The sequence below is a fragment of the Hemicordylus capensis genome, chromosome 4 (assembly GCF_027244095.1).
Source record: "Hemicordylus capensis ecotype Gifberg chromosome 4, rHemCap1.1.pri, whole genome shotgun sequence".
Classification (NCBI taxonomy): domain Eukaryota; kingdom Metazoa; phylum Chordata; class Lepidosauria; order Squamata; family Cordylidae; genus Hemicordylus; species Hemicordylus capensis.
This window is the reverse complement of record NC_069660.1, coordinates 268,457,316-268,471,892: the sequence shown is the minus strand read 5'-3', so window position 1 is coordinate 268,471,892 and position 14,577 is coordinate 268,457,316. Positions and strand designations below refer to the sequence as shown.

The following is a 14,577-nucleotide window of genomic DNA, read 5'->3' as shown; positions in this document are numbered from 1 at the left end:
GAGTCATTTCACTCCTGAATGCATGGCGTTTATTTAAAACCACAATACTAGAAGCCCAGTTAGAATGTATACCAAAAAGGAGGAAAGGTACCACCAAGTCCAGAAGGAATTCATGCCCAAATGAAAAGAATAGAAAGGAATACAAACTCTGGCAAAAGAAATGCAAGGAGATAAGGATGCATTACAAGAAGGGAGGTGAAAAGAGAGTTTGAGGAACATTTAGCTAAAAGTATCAAAGGGAATAACAAAAACATCTTTAAAAACATCAGAAGCAGGAAACCTGCCAGGGATGCAGTTGGTTTGTTAGAGGATGAAGGAGTAAAATGGGTTATTAAGGAGAATATAGTGATTGCAGAGAAGCTAAACTAATTTTTTGCTTCTGTCCTCCTGGCAGAGGATACTGAGCATATACCTGTGCCTGAACTGAGCTTCTCAAGGACCCAGGCTAAAGAACTGAGTCAGATAGAGGTGATGAGAAATGGCATTTTAAACTGTCGGGGGGCGGGGGGGGATTAACATATCGCCAGGGCCAGATGGTATCCACCTAAGTGTCCATAAACAACTCAAATATGAAAATGCTGGCCTCCTTGCAAAAATATGCAACTTATCCCCACAATCAGGTTCTGTACTAGAGGACTGGATCATCACTAATGTGACACCCATTGTCAAAAGGCGGTCCGGGGGATCTGGGAAATTACAGGCTGGTTTGCTTAAAGTCTGTGCCAGGCAAATTGATGGAAAGCATTCTCAAAGATAAGCATATAGAAGAACAGTCCATGCTGAAGGAGAAACAGCATGGCCTCTGCAAAGGTAAATCTTGCCTCGCCAACCTTTTTAAATTCTTTGAGAGTATCAACAGGTGCGAGGATAAAGGTGATCTACTTGACATAGTATACTTGGACTTTCAAAAAGCTTTTGAAAGTTCCTCATCAAAGACTCTTGAGAAAACTTAGCAATCATGGGATAAGTGTACAGGTTCATGTGTGGAAGGGTAACTGAAGGGCAGGAAACAGAGGGCAGGAATAAATGGACAGTTCTCTAAATGGAGGGAAATAAGAAGTGGGGTCCCCCAAGGATCTGTACTAGGACCGTGCTTTTAAATTTATTTATAAAAGATGATCTAGAAGTTGGAGTAAGCAATGAGGTGGCCAAATTTGCAGATGATACCAAACTATTTAAGGTAGTGAAATCCACAACAGATCGTGAGGAGCTCTAAAAGGATCTCTCCAAACTGGGTGAGTGGGCAACACAATTGCAGATGCAGTTCAATGTTAGAGTGTAAGGTATGCATATTGGGGCAAAAAAAACACCCAACCTCACATGTACATTGATGGTATCTGAGCTGTCGGTGACTGACCAGGAGAGAGATCTTGGGATTGTGATGGACAGCTCCTTGAAAATGTTCACTCAATGTGCTATGAAAAACATACATTCCATGCTTGGAATCATTAGGAAGGGGATTGAAAATTAAACTGCTACTATCTATGGTGAGGCCACATTTGGACAAAGTGCAGTTCTGGTTGCCATACCTCAAAGAAATTTAGCACCCACAAAAGGAAGTACTTTTTCACACAATGTATAATTAACCTATGGAATTATCTGCCACAAGATGTGGTGACAATCACCAGCCTGGATGGATTTAAGAAGGGCTTAGAGAGGGCAAGCCCTTACCCCTTACCTGTGAGCTTCTTGGAGGCATCTGGTGAGCCACAGGATGCTGGATTAGATAGGGCCAGATCCAGCAGGGCTGTTCTTACGTTCTTATAAATTCATGGATGACAAGTCTATCAATGGCTACTAGTCTGAGGGCTATAAGTCAGCTCCAGCCTAAGAAGTAAGTTGCCTCTAAATATCAGTTGCAGGAGAGCAACAGCAGGAGATAGGGCATGCTCTCAGCTCCTGCCTTTGGGCTTCTCAGAGGAATCTGGTGGGCAGTGTGAAACAGGATGCTGGACTAGATGGGCCTTGAGCCTGATCCAGCAGGACTATTCTTATGTTCTAACACTTACATCCTCATCCTCCTCTTTTACCAAAGGAAACAACAAAGCGAAGGAAGAGGAAGTGATGAAAGGGCAGTAGTGTAGAGGAGGTGCGGTACAGAGCATATACTGAGAGCAGTAGAATAAACTGTTATAGAGTGTCTAAACATTCTGTAGAGTGTCTCCTGTACTCTACAGTTCTTTCATCCTTTCCTCTTTGGCTCCCCTCTCCTTTTCATAGTAAGATATTTAGTAAACAGTGGCTGATATTCTATGCAGAGTGATGCAGGCAGTTACTGACCACTGGGGGTACTTCAGGTGTGTAAATCAGGAAAATTACTTCCTCTTCTGCTTGACACCCCTTTTCATTACTAGCCTGGCAGCATCACAGAAGGGAGATAAGGTGTGTGCCACACTATGAGGATTAGTTGGAGTCACAATGGAGGACTATCAGAGCTGTTCTTTGCTGGACAGTTGGCTGTACCTCCACTCAGGGAAGAGCTGCTCTGATGGTAGTAGGCAGAGGGAGACAGATGAGGCTCTGGGGGGTTTCTTGCCACCTGCTGGTACCCCAAATATCTGTTGTTCAATCTTGCCTCGTGGAAGAACCACCCCTGCTGGTAGGTGTGCTCTAAAAGGACCACAGGTCCATATAGAATGCCAGTCTCCTGTCACAGTTAATACGAGGGGGATTTGTCTTTGCAAACCCAGGACAAATAATGACAGGACATGCGTAGGTGGAAAAAACTAGGGCCACTTCATTGAATATTTACAAAACCTGCAATGAGGAATCTTAACTAAAGTGTGGGTATCCCCTATGTGGGTCAATCTCAAAGAAGGTATTCCCACAGGAGGGTGAAGGACTGGGCTTTGATTTGGCTCGGTACCCAGTCCAAACCTCTTCTCTACCACGTGGAGGAGATGCATGCCAGCCCACCTCAACCCAGGTTGCAAGGCACTGTGCTGTGTTCGCTGGCATGCATCCGAGTGGGAACAGATCCAGCCTGAGAGTTGTGAGATCACCAAGCCTTCCTCCATTTTCCCACTCACCATAATGGCCCTCCAACCCGACACCAATGTAAATTAACCTACCCTGACCTACATCATCTTACCCTGACCTACAATTAACTCCAGGGACTGCCTTAATGAAATCAGTGAGGAGTAGGCCAAAAAAAAGCCCCAACATTAGCCAGTCAAATTCCCCCAAAATTCCTACTTGGCCCCAATGGTGACTGGAATATCCCTTACTGAGTCCAGGGGCACATGGGAGGGTGCCTGCCCATAGAGCAACTGAAAGACAGAGCAAAGGAACCAACTGCTTATGCAGCTGCTCCTTGTACATGATTGGTCCACTGGTGTCATGTGCTGGGGGACTAAAATGGCATCCCGCATGCCCGTCTCTTGGGCTGGGCCCGCAACTCCACCCCCACCCCCCACTTATCCCATCTCCTTGGCAACGCAGCAAAAGGGGTGGGGAGTGGCTTTCCAGAAATGGACGCTGCTTTAACTCTAGCAGCCCAAGCTACAATAGGAGCTGTTGGTGGGTGAAGCAGACTTATTAGAATCAGGGCTTTTGGTGCTTTTCAGAGAGGTGCATCCTGCTCATTTTTCATTATAACATTGTCTACAACACAGTTTGAATAAGGTGTCAGCCAGGCACGTCTGAAAATGTTCGCATAACATAATGCCGTCTCTGATGTAGTTGTGGTCATATCAAGCAGTTCTTTCTGAGAAAATAACATTGGTTCTTCTAAGTTCACAATTTTGGAGATAAATTAGGCTTGTGGTGTTTGTTCTTTTATAGCATTTACTTGAATTTTGATTCAGTCTTTGAAAGATGCACATCATCTGTTCTATATGTTATGTGAATGCAACTTTACCTGTCACTTTGGCCTTCCTGACTTTTAAATGTCAAAAACTCTATTACTTTCCTGCTAGTTCAAAGTCTGCTAAAGAGGATCAGTGATCAGTATGTTAAACATGCAAAAATGTACTGCCTGGTTATCATGACGGTGGTGAACAATCTAGCTGTTAGTACTCACATTACAACTGTCAGCTTTCATTTTCAAAATAGCCTTATGTGTCAAGCCCTGAATTATGTTAATCACCATGTTAATGATATATATGTACTTGGCAAAGAAAAGAAACTGAACAATAATTGCAAGAGATCTTTGGCTTGAACAGTTTTTTAAAAATTAAGTGTAAGTAAAAGTGTGTGTGTGTGTGTGTTCACTGCCCTGTAAAATATTCACCTTAACTCTTGATATATGCGCCTTTGTATTGCTTAACTGTCTGTTGCTTTTTGTGCCAATATTAAAGGTTAGAGTTTTATAAACCATCCATAATTACCAGAGGCTATTGAAAGAATGTTAGCCTTGTGTTGGAATAAAATTAAGTGTGTCTATAGCTGTCTGATGCAGTAACATCCCAGGACTCATTTCAAACACTCAAAACTTCCCTATTATCCCACTAGCTAGTCCTTCCCCCACCAGCACTTTGGCCTTGGGGCTGTCTCCTTTTTTTCATGATGAATTCCATAGCCACAAGGGGTGGAATATCTGATGTTTATGTAACATATTGCTTTTGCAGAGATCCAGTCTGGGCCTTGGAGCAGTAAGAGATTTCATAATATTGTATAAAGATGCTGCTGCTGCTACATCATCTGCTCCAGTGTCGCAATTACTAATGCATTTATTTTCCCTCCTGTCAGAACAGCTTTCTTCTTTCTGGGCTTATATAGCATCTGCACCTCACCAAGTTATAGGCTTATCAGCCCCTCCATGGGCAGCTCCATGCCCTTGATTCTGAACTCTGTTAATGTATTAGCACCACCTCTTAGGATCACATTTGTACTACTTTTTGAATAACTGAATGATTGTCTCATCAAGAAATGTAACGAAGGGAAGATCTGTGTGTCCATTTTCAGGGAAAGGGACTGGTATGCAGATATTCCAAAATGGCTTAGCAATACTAGTCTTTCTTGGAATAGACATGTGAACCTTTCTTATTTAAAGACACTGAAGTGACTTCCAGGAGTATTTGTGCGACTTAAACATGTAATGCAGAAATTGCTGTTATATTGCTGAGTCCAGTGTTTATAGAAGTGAAAGAACTTAGATCCATTTAATTATAACTTATACCTTAATTGGGTGCTTTATGTGCACATATAAAACTTTAAGCAAATAGTTTAATGATGATTATTGCTTTAAACAAATTACTTCAAGGATTCAGTGATGGGGTAAGTAGATAGGCACTTCTCTTAAAAAAAATAAATGAAAGCAGACACTTTAGAGCTGCCTTTAAATATATGTGTTTTACTTTCAGGCTAGCTTGACTTTTTGTTTTAGTTCCAAATTACTTGTTTCAGAGAAAACTGTGCTGGAAAGTAATATAGCTAACCTGCATACATAAAATTTACACCCAAAGAGTTGCTGTCTTTATTTGAACTGTATCTGGAGCATATAGAAGAAAATTAAAAAGAGCTTGAGCCTTCCAGGGTATCAAATCTGGAAAAACCTTCCAGTGAGTAAAAACTTCAATACAGTTTTAGGTTAAATATCTAGTGAGGTTGATTTTACAACTCTCTTGCTTTCAGAGTTTCCAATTCCCTAACAATTTAAGCCCTGTTTGAGTAATGCTGAATGGCAGTGTCTTTTCTGGTACTGGTAAAATGAAATTTTGCAGTTATTAATACAGCTACTTCTGCAAGTGTGAAATGGCATATTGGTTTTTCTAATGTTGATAGAGTTGCATCATATGGAGACTGGTTGAGGCTGTTCTCAAGACCACAGGAAAGCGGACTAAGGGAGCCCAACCCTCTTTCCTGCGGTCGTGGGAACCCCCTCCCTTAAATGAGGTTAGCAGAGCAAAGCGCTTTGCTAATCCTGTTTGACTGATTGTGTGCCACTACAGTGCGGCTCCGTGGTGCAGTGACACATGAATAGACCCCCTACCATGAGGCTATAAGCAGCCTCCTGGCACGGGTGTCTCCCAAGAATGCCCCGCACATTCACATGGGGCATCCTGGGACTTCCGGGGGCCGAGTGGCCCTCGATCCCCACGACCCCAACCGGCTCCATGACAGAGCTGGTAGTCGTGTGGGCGGCCAATCCAGCCACCCAGGGCAGGCACTCTCCTCGCACACAACCTTGAGGTACTTCACTTTGATCACGTGAAGCGCCTCGTCTTGTTGGAGACAAACCATGTTTTTGCTGCTGCTTCCTTTTTAACCTTGGCTGGAAGTTAGCTCAGAGTTTAGGTGAATATATTGTTTCTATTTTTGAGGGAACTGGTGAGGCTTTTTCTCATTAGAGCAAAAATCAGTAGGCACCCAGAGAACTGCATACTGTATATTATGGCTACTAAGGAATTATATGTTAATTCTGTAGTTATTGCCAAACACTTCATAATCTTAGCTGCTGTTTGTGGAAATCTATCAGTGTAATGTTGAAGCAATATTTAATGTTCATAAAGACCTGGCTTTGTGCTCAGCATGTTAGAGTAGCTAAGAACGTAAAGTATGCATCAGGGAGTCTGGGAGGCTTCCCTAACCCAGGCTAGGGGAGCCCAGCCTGGGTTAGGCTGTGCGTGAGAATCACCGGGATTGGGCCCAATCCTGGCAAGGCAGTACTGCTTAGCCTGGCTTTTTAGCCCAGCTGTTACCTGAGGTTGAGGGAGTGAGCGCTCCCTTAACCTGGACTACTGGATTGTGTGTTTGCTGGGGCTATATTTAGCCCTGGCAAAAACACAGAGAGGTGCCTAGAGTGGATTCCCCTGGGGGAATCCCCAGTGCAATAAGCATGCCATGCGGTGAATTGTGGGATTCCTGGAAGTGACACACATTGTCCTAGCCTCCAGAGCTGTGCACTGCACCAGGCAGCACTGCTTATCTGGGAGTGCGGTCCACAGTGCCAGAAACCTGCATCGCTTATCTGGGGGCAAGGTGAGGATAACCAGCCTTCCCCCCCACACCCCTGCCCGTGTGAATGACCTCTATGGATCAAATTTTACCTCACTCATAAAATTACTAAGGCAGCTCTTTGTCTCTCAGCTTCAGCTCAGCCACCTCCTTCAGAGTGTGGGATAATAAGACTGTCTTACCATTAAAAAGATGTTGTAAGGATTCTTGGTAGAAGATTGTACTGCATGGTGGTGACAGTGGTGCTTGAAGGTTGATCTTGAGAAACATACCACTTCAGATTATAGTGGTTTGATGTAGTGGTCCTAGGTTACCCCAGTAGGGGCTCTGTTTTCCTACACCACCAAGACTTGCATACTGGAAATGCAGTTTTGTTCCAAAAAAATAAAATAAATTTCACATACTTAAGTACAATAATACTATTTTAAAATATTGGGGACTTTTAAAACCTTTTCGTCATGAGAAATAGTTGCTGGGACAAAGTGACAGCATTGAGATCATAATAATAGTCACATTGCAGCCAAAGTCAAACACTTTTGAGCTCCATCAAAACCAAAGTACTTCAAAGTTCTTGACACTGACTGGAACGTGCCTAACATTAGTTAAATAAAAGTCACATTTCTTAGAAAGTGTGGTGGTGTCTTGTGAATTCTTTGGTTCCACTTCTCCTTTTGGGTTCTGAGAAGAGACAACAATTGTTATGGGGTGGGCTGTACAAATAAAGTTGTTTATTATTATTTATTATCAAAAGGTATACACGGCACAGTAGCAAATAATGTTGGTTGAGCTTCATTCTGTGATGGCACACATGGACATATATGTGAAGTTGCAATATTTATTTGAAAACATGTACAGTAAACTAAAACAGTCCATAGTCCCCTGCTAACTGAGAAAAAAGGAACCTTTTAAAAGTGGTGATTCTCTTTATTGAGCAGAAGGAGAGCAACTGGCCCTATCCAACCCCAGCACATCATCTCTCCAGTGGCAGTTGCTGGTGTCTGTTGGTGTCTTATGTTTATTTTTAGATTGTGAGCCCTTTGGGGACAGGGGTCCATCTTTATTTATTTATTTTTTCTCTGTGTGTAAACTGCTTTGGGAACTTTTGTTGGAAAGTAGTATATACATATTCGTAGTAGTAGTATGTGCATGATAAAAAGTCTTGATTTATCAGTGTCGATTCTTAAATGAACTCCAGTAGGAGAAGGGTGGGAAGCATATGTCAGCAGTATATTTCTCTCAGATTGGTGTTACATGGCAAAGAAAGGCTATGCACATGGGGTGGGGGCTAGGAGGGTGGGTAGGGGGGAGGCTGCGCCAAATTTAACTTCCCCACAGATGATCCTTCGACAGTGGTGGGAAAGCACATGGTCCGTTCTGCTGCATGCAGCGCAGATCTCCAGAAGCTGGGATGATGTGTCCCAGCCTCCACATATCCCACAATGGACTGTGCGACAGGATACACACACACACCATGCTACAGGTGCTCTAGGCTCCCATCTCTGTGCTGCAAGCAGCCCGAGTGGTCACACGACCTCAGAACCAGGTTTAAGAGTGCGCTTGCCCATTGATTCACCTCATGTGACTTGAGAAAGAAGCAAAGGGCTTTCCCCTTCATATGACCAGCAGCAGAGATCTTGACATTGTTTTTCCTCTTGTACACTTGAACTGCTACTTTGACAGAACCTGTGTGCTCAGTAAAGTTGTAACATTCCGAGTCTCTCAACTACATCAGAAAATGGAGAACATGCTATTGCCACTACTCCCCTCCTACCACCCAATACGACTTGCATCCTTTTTATCATGGTTTGCTTTAACAATGGTGCAGCATTATGTCTGCATTGATGCTAACCAGATTCCCTTGCAATGAGGATTTGCAAATCCACATTTAACCCTGGTTTCAAACTCTTGTTCAGAGGAGAAATCTGGTTAGTGTTAACCATAGTTTGTATCATTGCAGATGTAACACTACACATGATTCTAGTTAACCAGTTTTGCTACTTCAATTTTATATGGACTTCCCTGGATTTCCATTGACAGATCTGTCTATATCAGAAGGTTTAGAAATATGATAGATAGATAGATAGATAGATAGATAGATAGATAGATAGATAGATAGATAGACAGACAGATAGTCAGACATTATAGTATTACTTGCATATTGAATCTATTTGCCACCTTGGCTTGTTCTTTTCAAATCTCAGCCCCTCCGTTTCTGTATATGTACATACTTATTTATATGCTGTTGATCAGCAAGGCACCTTACTGAAGATGTGTGGACTACTAGCAAGATATTAAGCAGTTCCAAGTCACACCACTACTTCAAAAGCCACCAGTGATTTCTGTCAGTCTTGTACAAGGATGCCTCACAAGCTTTTGTTTCTTGCTCCATCCCTCTCACTCTTCAAAAATCATGGCTGTCTTCTTTGTTCATCTTCTTAGAGTTCCACAGATTGTCACAATCACTTTTCTCATGGTGGACTGCTCATTTATTGGCCCAGATCGCTTTATACAAGTGAAGTAATTTTGAAAGGGCTCCACCATAGGCTCAGATTGTGTCTGGGCAAAACCTTTTTCAAACCTTCCAAAAGTATATTGAGATCTTGGCGTGTTCAGCTGCGATCCAAGCCCATGTTAGAACACTCACACAACTCTGTGAATAATATAATCTTACCTGTAAAAATAAATGGTCTACCACAGGCAAAACAGTCTTGCAAATTGGCCCTTCATTACAGATCAAAACAGTCAGCAGTGATTATTGCACTGTGCTTGGGGCTTAGTTATCAACCAGTGGATTGTTAGGAATCCTCTTTTCTTGCTGTCACTGCCCACCCCCCACCCCCCGCAAATCTGTGTATTTTCAACATAATTGCATCCTATGCATAACAGAACACTAATTCCACTTCTTGGGCAGCCCCCTCCCCCAGCTTGTTAGGGGACTGTTACATTATGAGGCTGTTCACACGAGCAGCCCTACACAGGCTTGGGCAGCCCTACCCAGGTAGAGCTACTCATGTGAAGTGCCGGGATCAAGGCTGATCCTGTCGCTGCCTCCCCAGGTAGCCCAGGATTTTAGCCTGGCTGTCCACCACAACCCCAAGATGAGCTGTCCAGCACGACCCCAAGATCTCTCTCCTGGTCAGTCACCGACAGTTCAGTTCTCACCAGCATATATGTGAAATTGGGGGGTTTCCCCCTCCAGTATGCATCACTTAACACTTGCTTACATTGAACCGCATTTGCCATTTTGTCTCCTATTCCCCCAGTTTGTAGATGTCTTTTTTTACAGCTCCTCACAATTTGTTGTGGATTTCACTACCCTAAATATTTTAGTGTCATCTGCAAATTTGGCCACTTAGCTGCTTACCCCAACTTCTAGATCATTTATGAACAAGTTAAAGAGCACTGGTCCCAGTACCATTCCCTGGAGGACCCCACTTCTTACCTCCCTTGTAGCACATTAAAGCATTTGTCTCAGAGCAGCTCATGTGAGGGGAATCATCCCTGACAAGCTGCCTGGCTAAACTTCTTCTAAAACTAACCTATATTTCTGTTAGAATTAAAATGCTTCCACTGCCACCCCTCTTATTGACAGAGCTTGAACCTCCCTGGGCTTGGAGTGGAATCCCAGGGAAAACTCTTTTTATTTTGCTATTGGATAAATACAAAAACCTTCCATGTGTAGCCTTACACATGATGAGAAAACCGATAGCTGCTGAACGCCTGAGGACGCTTTTGCATCAGATAAATCCCCTTTTCTGCCCCCTCTTTCCCTAGTTAAAAACTAACTCTGAGAGGCTTGTAAAAAGAAAAGAAAAGTTTTATTCAATTACTACAGACTGCTTCCATCTGAGGTTTTTAGTTTTAGATACATTCAAGAATACTTAGTAGGTTACAAAAATAGGTTGTCTTAGGCTTCTGTTGCAGTTTTCATTTAGCCATGCTTAAAAATTTACAGAGTCTTTTGCAATGCCTTAGGTGGGTTGAGCGTAGGCTAGTGTGTCCTATTTTAATTACGTTGCAATAATAGAACAGTATCAGGAATATGCAAAGCACGCACACAAAGAAATGTAAGTTTCTGACACAAAATCTGACTAACAAACTGTTCCCTATGCTGTATTCCCTTTTGCTTGAAAACTCACCCAACACTTGATGAGAATCAAGCTTTCTGCAATCCTGTCTCTCAAGGATCTGTAGTTATTCCATGAGAGAAACCTCCATGCTGGCTTTGACCATGAGGTTAACAATGAAGTTAACTCTTTAGAGGGAGGGGAGGCTGATCACTGCATTCCTCCATTATGAAAACTGTCCATTTATTCCTACTCTCTATTTCCTGTCCTTCAACCAGTTACCGATCCACACATGAACCTGCCCCTTTATTCCATGACTGCTAAGTTTACTCAAGAGCCTTTGGTGGGGAACTTTGTCAAAAGTTTTTTTGGAAGTCCAAGTATACTGTATGAACTGGATTACCTTTATGCACATGCCTGTTGACACTCTCAAAAAACTCCAAAAGGTTAGTGAGGCAAGAGTTTCCCTTGCAGAAGCTTCCCTGACTCTACTTGTTAGCCACCTGAACTTGGTGGTACCTCCTGAACTTGGTGGTATCTTTCCTCCTTCTTGGTATACATTCCAACTGTGCTTCTAGTACTGTGGTTTTAAATAAGTTCCGTGCTTTCTAGGGTGATTTGACCCTCTTGACTTTCCCTTTCAACTTCCTTCTCCTTATTTTTGAGAGGTTTCCTCTTCTGAAGTCTAACACATCTGTCTTGGACTTCCTTGACAATTCTCCACTTGCATATATGCTAAATGGGATCACACTATAGTCATTACTACTCAATCATTCTGCAACTCTAACATCTCACACCAGGTCCTGGGCACCACTCAGGATAATTCTAAGGTCACTATATCTCTGGTTGGTTCCGCAAGTAACTGTTCTAAGGCACAGTCATTTAGCATGTCTAGAAATTTGTCCTCTTTCATTACCTGAATGTGATGTTGGGTAAATTTTGGGTAAATTCAGGTAAATAATTACCTGAATTATTGATGTTGGGTAAATGTTGGGTTGGTGCAGTGCCAACTCAACATTGCCAAAGATTTACGGGTTCACATGACCAGAAATTGGCATCTCATTAATCATAAGAACTGGCCCTATATCTCCCATGTGTGTTGAAGGTTGGTTCTTTCACACACACACACACACACACACACACACACACACACACACACACACACCGTGGTCTGAGGTGGGGGTCGCATATCAGCTTCCACTTGTCTCAGGCTGAGGGTTTGTTGGGTTCTAGGCAAGCGGCAGGCCTTTGTCCCTGTGCAAGCCTCTACAGATGGACCAGGGCATGTGTGGTACTGATTTTTGCCATTGTTTGCTGTAGTCAGAAGCCCTCTCTTGCATGCACTATGGTGGCAGCAAGGCAACTGCCTTTTTAATCCACATTTGCAAGGCTGCTCTGGACTGCTGCCTTTGTTCAACATGTGATAAGCATGAGCAGTAAAAAAAAGTGGTGTTTTCCTGTTGTACAAGCAGTGTTACACTTGAAGGCAGTGCCTGCAAGACCTTCTTTTCACTGACTGACAAAAGATGCCGTGATCGTAGTTCAGTCTGATTCCCTCGTGTTTATTTCTCTTGGCTCAATTGCATACAGTATTGTTGCTTTCCTTTTATTCTTCCTTAAGTTTCTGTACTGTTTGTAAAAGGAATCGATGTTTTCCCTCTGAAGCTGAAGCAAAAGGGACATAATCTTAACAACTCAAGACTTCTACTAGCCATTTGAGCACCAACTGAGCCACTAGTGATTAAAAGAGCTTTTTCATAGCTCTCTATTTGATGGTGTGCTGTTCGTTTTCAAAGCAGTTCAGTCCTTGTCGAAGGTAAAGTGATCAAGAACCCACTGGAATTGGATAAAGGACAGCTTTTCCATTCAGCTTTTCTTCTGCTGCTGCTTGTGCCTAAAGGTTTTTGCCATTCAGGGGGTGACTGAAGCTACAAAGTACAACTTTATCAATTTGAACTAGAAAATATGGTTCTAGATTCTGTTGTACTGACTTTTCAACCATTTCCAGGAGAGTTGAATCATATCAGTCTTGGTGTTAGAACTGGGAGTTCATCTTAAATTTAGAGTTCTCTTCCTTTTGGGTAAATACAGGTATAACCTGTATTTAACGTCTGCTTTTCAAAGGGGTCGTTTTAAATTTAGAGTTGTGTTCTGTTCAAGTAAATACGGCAAGTAGACGTGTGTCACACCAAGGGAAGCAATCACTACCCAGCCCAGCACTACACATTACAGGTTTTCAAAATGAGGGACTATTATTTTTGTGATTCACAGAATCTGTACTAGATTGACACATAGAGCCCTTTCTCACGATCAGTGAGAAGGGCTTGGTGGAGGGAGGCAGGGAAGGCTGCTTAAACTTATCTTCCCCGCAGACGATTCCTCATTGCTCCCTGGGCGGCCGGATCGCCAGTAGCTCCCAGCAGCGTGGAGGGTCAGGGGACGGGATGCATTCTCCCAGCCCTTGGAGCTCCCATAATGCACTGTGTGAATGCATGGTGCATTATGGGTATCCCAGCAGTGCTGGCTAAAAGCAGCCGGCACTGGATATGAGCAAGGAAATGGGGTTAAGGGGTGAGTGTTCCCTTCGTCTCATTAAAGAGGGTGACTGTGCAGGTAGATTTGCTACCAAGGCGCTGCCACAGCTTCACATGCACAGGCAAGAGCCAGCTTGGTGGCCTTAGCCCACTCTTGGCTGCCCGTGTGAACAGCCTCATTGTCGTCCCTTGTCCTTTCTAAAGTATGATACACTTCATGAACACATTTTCAAAATGTTTTCATCATGTACTTTGTACACTAAAATTAGCAAATTAATCATAAAATCACACTTCCACTTTGAAGGGGCAGCAGGCTTAGCAAAAACATCTTTTTAAAACTAGACAGCTGAAGAAAGTATGACTAAACAGCATTGATGCTATAGGGTATTGTTCTCTTGGCTCAAGTTGAGAAAAACAGTGTTATTTTGGGAATTGGGTCTATCAAGGCAAGTTGTAAAAAACATTAATATTCATTCTTTCCATCTCAAAAATTCTTCAGAGCTCTAATCTTGGGCTGTGGCCCTGTGCAGTTGTAAAGCTGACTTTCTGAATCCCATGGTTTGCAAATTGGGACCCAGTCCCATGAATATATGTCCCCTCCCTCACCATGAGTTTCCTTCCTGCCTTCCCTACGTTCAATTGTCAGCTTTAACCATGATTTAGCATTATATCTGCACCAGTGCAAATCATAGCAGATGCTAACCAAGGTTCCCATCTTAACCCATTTGCCTAATTAGTATTTGAACATCCAGGTTTGACAAAATGAATATTCACGTGGAGTGAACCAAATAATATTTTAAAGAAGGGGATTTTATGTAATTTAACCAAAGTGTATTAAACACTTTTCATTCTCATCATCCAAATAAACACAGGATTTAGAAATATGAATACGAATCCAACAAATATTTATATAGTGCCTTTCTGCAGAAGTTCCCAAAGCAGTTTACAAAGATATAAATAAAATGGCTTCCTCTCCCCAAAGGGCTCACAATCTAAAAAAGAAACATTAGATAGACACCAACAACAATCCCTGGAAGGATTCTTTGCTGGGGATGGATAGGGCCAGCTGCTCTCCCCCT

The 14,577-nt window shown here is 42.8% G+C and overlaps 1 protein-coding gene and 1 long non-coding RNA gene across 6 annotated transcripts in view; one reads left to right on the top strand and one right to left on the bottom strand.

Moving 5' to 3' along the window:
* Positions 1–3,219, bottom strand: part of LOC128322529 (uncharacterized) — a 37,935-nt gene extending 34,716 nt beyond the window's left edge. The window contains exon 1 of the long non-coding RNA XR_008305759.1: positions 1,679–3,219. This is a non-coding gene — a long non-coding RNA (uncharacterized LOC128322529). The remainder of the gene's footprint in view (positions 1–1,678) is intronic.
* The window catches only part of NCOA2 (nuclear receptor coactivator 2), a 206,255-nt gene that overhangs the window by 116,585 nt on the left and 75,093 nt on the right, over positions 1–14,577 (top strand). The window contains exon 1 of one of the 5 annotated variants that reach the window (XM_053243947.1): positions 3,497–3,519. The exons of the other annotated variants lie outside the window; for them this stretch is intronic. The gene's annotated coding sequence lies outside the window, so the exon portion shown is untranslated. Of the gene's footprint in view, positions 1–3,496; positions 3,520–14,577 lie in introns of those variants that run through there. 5 annotated transcript variants of the gene reach the window in all.